Source organism: Cryptomeria japonica, chromosome 5 (assembly GCF_030272615.1).
Source record: "Cryptomeria japonica chromosome 5, Sugi_1.0, whole genome shotgun sequence".
Taxonomy (NCBI): Eukaryota; Viridiplantae; Streptophyta; class Pinopsida; order Cupressales; family Cupressaceae; genus Cryptomeria; species Cryptomeria japonica.
In genome coordinates, this window is record NC_081409.1 from 766,325,533 (window position 1) to 766,331,532 (window position 6,000).

The window sequence follows — 6,000 nt, forward strand, 5'->3', positions numbered from 1 at the left end:
ACTCATTGTATTGCTACAAATTATTATATTGTTTCAGCTACTATGTCACGTTTAATATCTTATTTGATACTTTATTGACTATCTTCTTACTCTAATTTTATGCATTATTTCGTAGAAATAAGTTATAAAATGCCTTAACAAATATCTCTTAAATCCCGACGAACTATTTAAAACATTACAATGCTTCGAATAATTCACAAATCATAAATAAACTACTTAATTAAACCATAGGGAAAAAGACCATAATGAAATACCATAATGAAATACATAAATATTTGCTATTCAGTTTTCATCCATTGATTAAAATAAATTTAATGAGCCCTTTATAAACAATTTCCCTCATGAGCCTAATTTTTAAAAGTTCTTTTTGATATAAAAAATCTTTTGATCATTAGGAAATGAAAACCGGTACCTATTCAACCTAAACCAACAACTAGGTCATTACTAGAATCATGAAATTTGAAACATTTTTCAGCATGAGACCAATATACATATTCTTGGCAATCTACAAAAGTTTTCTACCAAGGGTATTCTCAAGATGATCACTAGGTTAGGGGATTGTAATGCTAGAATTTAATGGTCGATCTTGTCTCTCAAGGGTTAAAAAATTGATTTGTTTCATGATTTTGACATCATGAAGTATAAATAAATATACCAAATTTATAGGTGCAAAAAATAATTATTTTTTTGGGATACATGATTCACCTTTGATGATAATTAAGAAATCTTTATGGTGTAGACTAGGTGCTTAATCCATTAGGGTACTCCACAACTACTCCAATATGCACTAAACTGAGACCCAACAATAAAACCTCATTTTGTGGCTTGAGGACACCAAGAATAAAGAACCATTGTTAGCCCTTATCAAACACCTGATTCTCAGTTGACTACCCCATACTCCATCTGAAAACACTATCACAATCACCTTTTTTTATTCAAATAAGTGGGGAAGTTCCCCAACCCATTGCAATTGTGGAACAAACATCAAAATATTCTTGTTCATAAAAATTATCATCGCATTTTACCATTTCCTTGAACATATCACTATCATTGTTACCTCTATCAATTTATACTTTGTAAGCATCTCCAAACTAAAATATTTGAGGTACTTCATTATGTAACACATGTATGTTACACTCATCAAATGAAGAATACTCATATTCAATTTAATATTTCTCATTGTTCATCTCATTGTCATTTTCTAATAGATGGCCATCTACCTCACTTAAAAATTTGAACATTCATATTTTAACACAAAACTAATATCATCAAATTTGTCCTTGCTGTTAACTTTAACATTTAAACATGTGAAGATTTCATAAGAACTTGGTTGTATATTTTGTAAACAAATTTATAGTTCTTAAAAAACACTCATAGATAGGTACCTCTTTTAGTTGAATCATATCACAATGATAGTGGCATTCATCTAAAAAAATTAACTTAGCAATATCATTACATGCTTCAATATTTAGCAACAAAACTTATCTACATTGTAAAAGTTTTTGTTAACTTGAGAATTATGATCTTGACTTCATGAATTACCCACACATGCATAAAAACATCCATCTTTATTTCAATGGTAACGTTTGAGTCAACCCTCAAGCCATCACACAAGTCCACATGGAAAAATTCAAAATAAGGTTAGAAAAAATCAAAATATATTCTACCATGAAGATCTTCAAAATTATGTTTTGAAACATAACAACAACTACAAAAAAATCTTCATAATCTACATTGGTCTTTATTTTGTTAGTATGATGTTCTGAAACTTCATCAACATCTATGTTTTCAAATCTATCATTGTCCTAAACACGCCATTCAAATTCTTTTATAACCTTATATGAATTGTCAATCTATGGGAAAGATAAATCATATGTTAAGGATTTACCAAAACATTTTGTTTTCCTATCCACATCTAAACACCCACCTTTATCATCTACCATGCCATTGGATCTCTCATTTATAGAAAACATACCCATTTCCATAGTATCAATATGATCGATATCAACAATGAAGTAATCACAATAATTATCAACCCTTATGTCACCATCTGATTGCTCCCTATACAAGTCTAATATTTCTACCACAACAACTCATTTTGAAACTGCATGGTTTTGTAATATCTTCCAAAATTTCATGCCTTCAACTGATAGTGATGCTAATTCATAATCTATATGGTTATCATATTGCACAACTAGATCAATTAAGAATTAAAATATACTATCAACTACATTCATGTTAGTGTCATTTTCATATTCTACACATTCTTCTATATGTTCTTCATATAAACTATTGTGAATATTAGATAAGCAATCACCAATCAGCTTGAACTATATAGAAAATATAAGATATATAAGTAGGTTCAAAGATATCATAATCAACATTGGAAAATATATAAAGACTAGTAGCATTGTGATTAATTTCTATCTTATTAACATTGATGTCAATGAATAATTTAGTAGAAAAATTCTTGAACCATTTACATCACATAGTTGCAACAAATTTTTTGCAAACTCCCATCACCAAGATAGATACTAGTTCCATGAGATGATACAATATGACAAGTAACTAAAAATTATTTTGTTTTTCTTATCTAGTCATGTATTGCATTTTGATTATAATGGATGCAAGTTTTAAATACATACACCATATCCATTGGCTGATCACAAGCATTGTCCACGACAACATAAAATGTAACCTCATTTCATTCACTTACATCATGTCACTATTTAGTTTATATCCAACAATTAGGTCAATATTATACAATATAAGATATTATATTTATCATCCAATCATATTTTATCTTCTCAATAATTCCAATCCATTCATATACTTAACCTAGACTATTTGGCTCCAACTCTCTAGGCTAAGAAGTCAAAGTTGACTCATAAATATCATTGAATAAGTCAACATATTATATTTTTTTAATGTTTGAACCAAAGGTATTTTCAATAAATAATCAAAGAATATTTCACGTAAAGTGTATGGTGATCCATCCTAGTGTGTCCTTATGTCAAACAATTCTTGAGCAAAGATCATAGGATCAACATTTCTCAAACTTTGTTCATATTCAACCTAGGGCTCAATGTTGTCTGCATGATAAAATGATTCATTAAATAGAAAAAAACACTACATTCATTTTAAACATTATTCTTATAGTTACCTTTTTAATGTCCATGATAGCCTCATATACCTAATATAATGTTATCTGATCCTTGTTTCTTGATAAGTAACTCATTTTTTATCAAATGCAACTAGGTAAATAACCAATCTCATTGAATGATTTGGTCTTATAGCTTAAATAATGTCACCTAATGTCTTTGAAAATCCCATGTTAAAAGTTGGGACCAACTCATTTTCTTCCTTTTAAATGCTTATAAACATTTTTATCACTAAACACACATAAACTCTTTCACCAAACTAATAGACTAATGTGACTTTAAATTTATCTCATGAACTGATTAAACATCATTGTAGATCTAAAAACTAGTCTCTTGCATCATCTTTTTGAGATTGAATAAAGAGTTTCATGATAATTTCACCAACATATATTTTATATGGTCCTACCAGATCAATGAAATATTGTACATGTTTTTTCACTAATTTAGGTTTCATTCCATTAAAATTTAATTATGCACTCTCTAATTCCTTAAGGAATACAATTTGGAAAACTACACATATGATTGAATTCCAATACTCTATATCTTTCAACAATGATATATTTTCTATGTGGACATAGCTGGAACTATTTTTTATTTTTTATTATTACATTTGAAATCATATAGGATGCATTTATTGATGATACATTCTGATATGCTTTCACATAAAATTTACCATTATCACAACTTTTTATTCACTAATCCACTTTCCCCTTACAATAAGATCTTAAGAATTTACAATATATGACTTTATCTCTCTAATGACTAAGAGCTTTCTAACGAGATTACTTAAAAGTTATGAATACTTCCTGACTTCGACGTAGCAGGGAAAGAAGGAAACCCAAAATACAAGCTCACATTTCAATTCTGAGGGTGATTATGATCAAATATATTGATAGGTATTGCTTTTCACATTATAAAAATAATTTATGACATCGATTTAGATTGAATTGCCCAGTCCTTTTGGTTTTAAAAGAAATAAACTGCTTTTTTAATTTCTTTTATTTACATCTCTTAGATTATTTATTAATTCTAGAAAGGAAGGGCTACCAAATTCTACTTTGCGGTAATTGTATTGATTCAAGTGAATATTTTTGTTCTTGATGAGCTCTGCTAGGGTTTGAGGTTGCGTGTTCTATCCTATTTGTATTAGATCGCATTTACTATGAGATTTTTGTGTTTATTAAGGATCCAGCCAACTTTAGCCTAGGAGTTGATGCTGGAGATGGAGTTGCTACTATGGACCCTCATAGCGCCACTGAGAAAATGCCCTCACATGTTTGTGCTGAAAGTGTTTCACGAGGTATGTCCTCACCTAATGTTTTACTTCCAATTCAGGACTTTGACAATGCCTGTGACTAGCTTGAAAAATGTACTTTGACAAGATATTTTATAGGTAGGATCCCTCTTGAAAGCATGCTTCGTGATTGGGTCGCCAAAGCCTAGTCTCTTCATGGAGTTAGGCTTGATGGTGTCCAAAGTCTCACGAAAGGCTTTTTTTGTTTCCATTTTTAAACCCTTCCCATGTAGAGGCTATTCTCTCCCATGGTTCGTGGATTATTAGGTTGTCCCTTTTGGTCTTCTAGTGTTGGTCTCGCGATTTTTCTGTCTCAGATGACAAAAAATTGCAAGTTCCAGTCTGGGTTGAGTTCCCTAGTCTTCCTTTGTCTTGTTGGCCTTTCATGCAAACCATTGCTTAGTCTGTTGGCAAAGTTGTCTACCTTGAGCCAGACCATTTTTTTAATGCTCGACCTCAAAAGAGGGTATGTGTAGAGGTCAACCTTTCTCATAACCTGAAAGAAACTGTTTATATTCAAGTGGGCAGCAACACCTTCACTGAGAAGGTGCTTTATTTGAACCTTTCCAACACTAGTTATCGATGCTAGTCAATGGATCACAAGATCAGGGATTGTCCCTTGGCAACACAAAATTGAAACCCCTTGTTAAGAAGTCTATCTCTCATCTAGTGGAGGGAGCTAAGAAGGATGAATGGAACACTTTGGTTTGTAAAGGAAAAACCCCTGTGGTTTTAGCCCAAAAGACTCTTATTGATTCTAGTTCTCAACCGATGATAGATCCTTCTGTGTAGTCTTCGTCCTCCCAGGTGGCTCTCACTCTGGTTTCAAACCCTGCTCAATAGGGGAATGCTTCTACTTAGGGTGTTGCTCGCCCTTCATGGGTGCGCACTCCTCAGGCTGTGTCTGTGATTTGTGCTCCACACTCTCTACACCATTCTCGCGGCCCTTCAGGGCGTGTTGAGATTGTAGATGGTGGTGCAGAAAAACAATGCATCATCTCCAGTGGGAACACAAATTTTTTTCTCAATAGATTCTCCTCTCTTGGGGATGAGGAAGATATGTTTGTTTTGTCATGAATCACATCTCATGGAATGGTTGAGGTCTCATAGACCTGGCTAGAAAATATTTTGTTTGAGATGTTCATGAATGTATTGTAGGCTTGGATGTTCTTTGCCTCTAGGAAGTTAAAATTGTAGGTTTCATGCTAACTATAGCATGTCGTGTTATTTGGCCAAATAGCCTTGTTTTTTCTTCAAACAATGAAGCTGGTCAAGGGCAAGTTGTCACTCTCCTTTCACCTCAGTGGTGCACTACAATTATTTCTCATGGAGTTGATCCCATGCAGTGCGTCGTCTGGGTTTTGCTTTCAATTGACAATCATTCTGTTGGAATGGTTAATGTTTATGCTCCCAATGATTTGTTTGAAAGATCTTACCTCTAACAATGGATCATGGATAATCTTCCACCTGCCACTTCGGTCATGTGTGGAGATTTCAATATGGTTGACGTGGCTTATGATAAGGATGGGTTTTTTCCTTTCTACT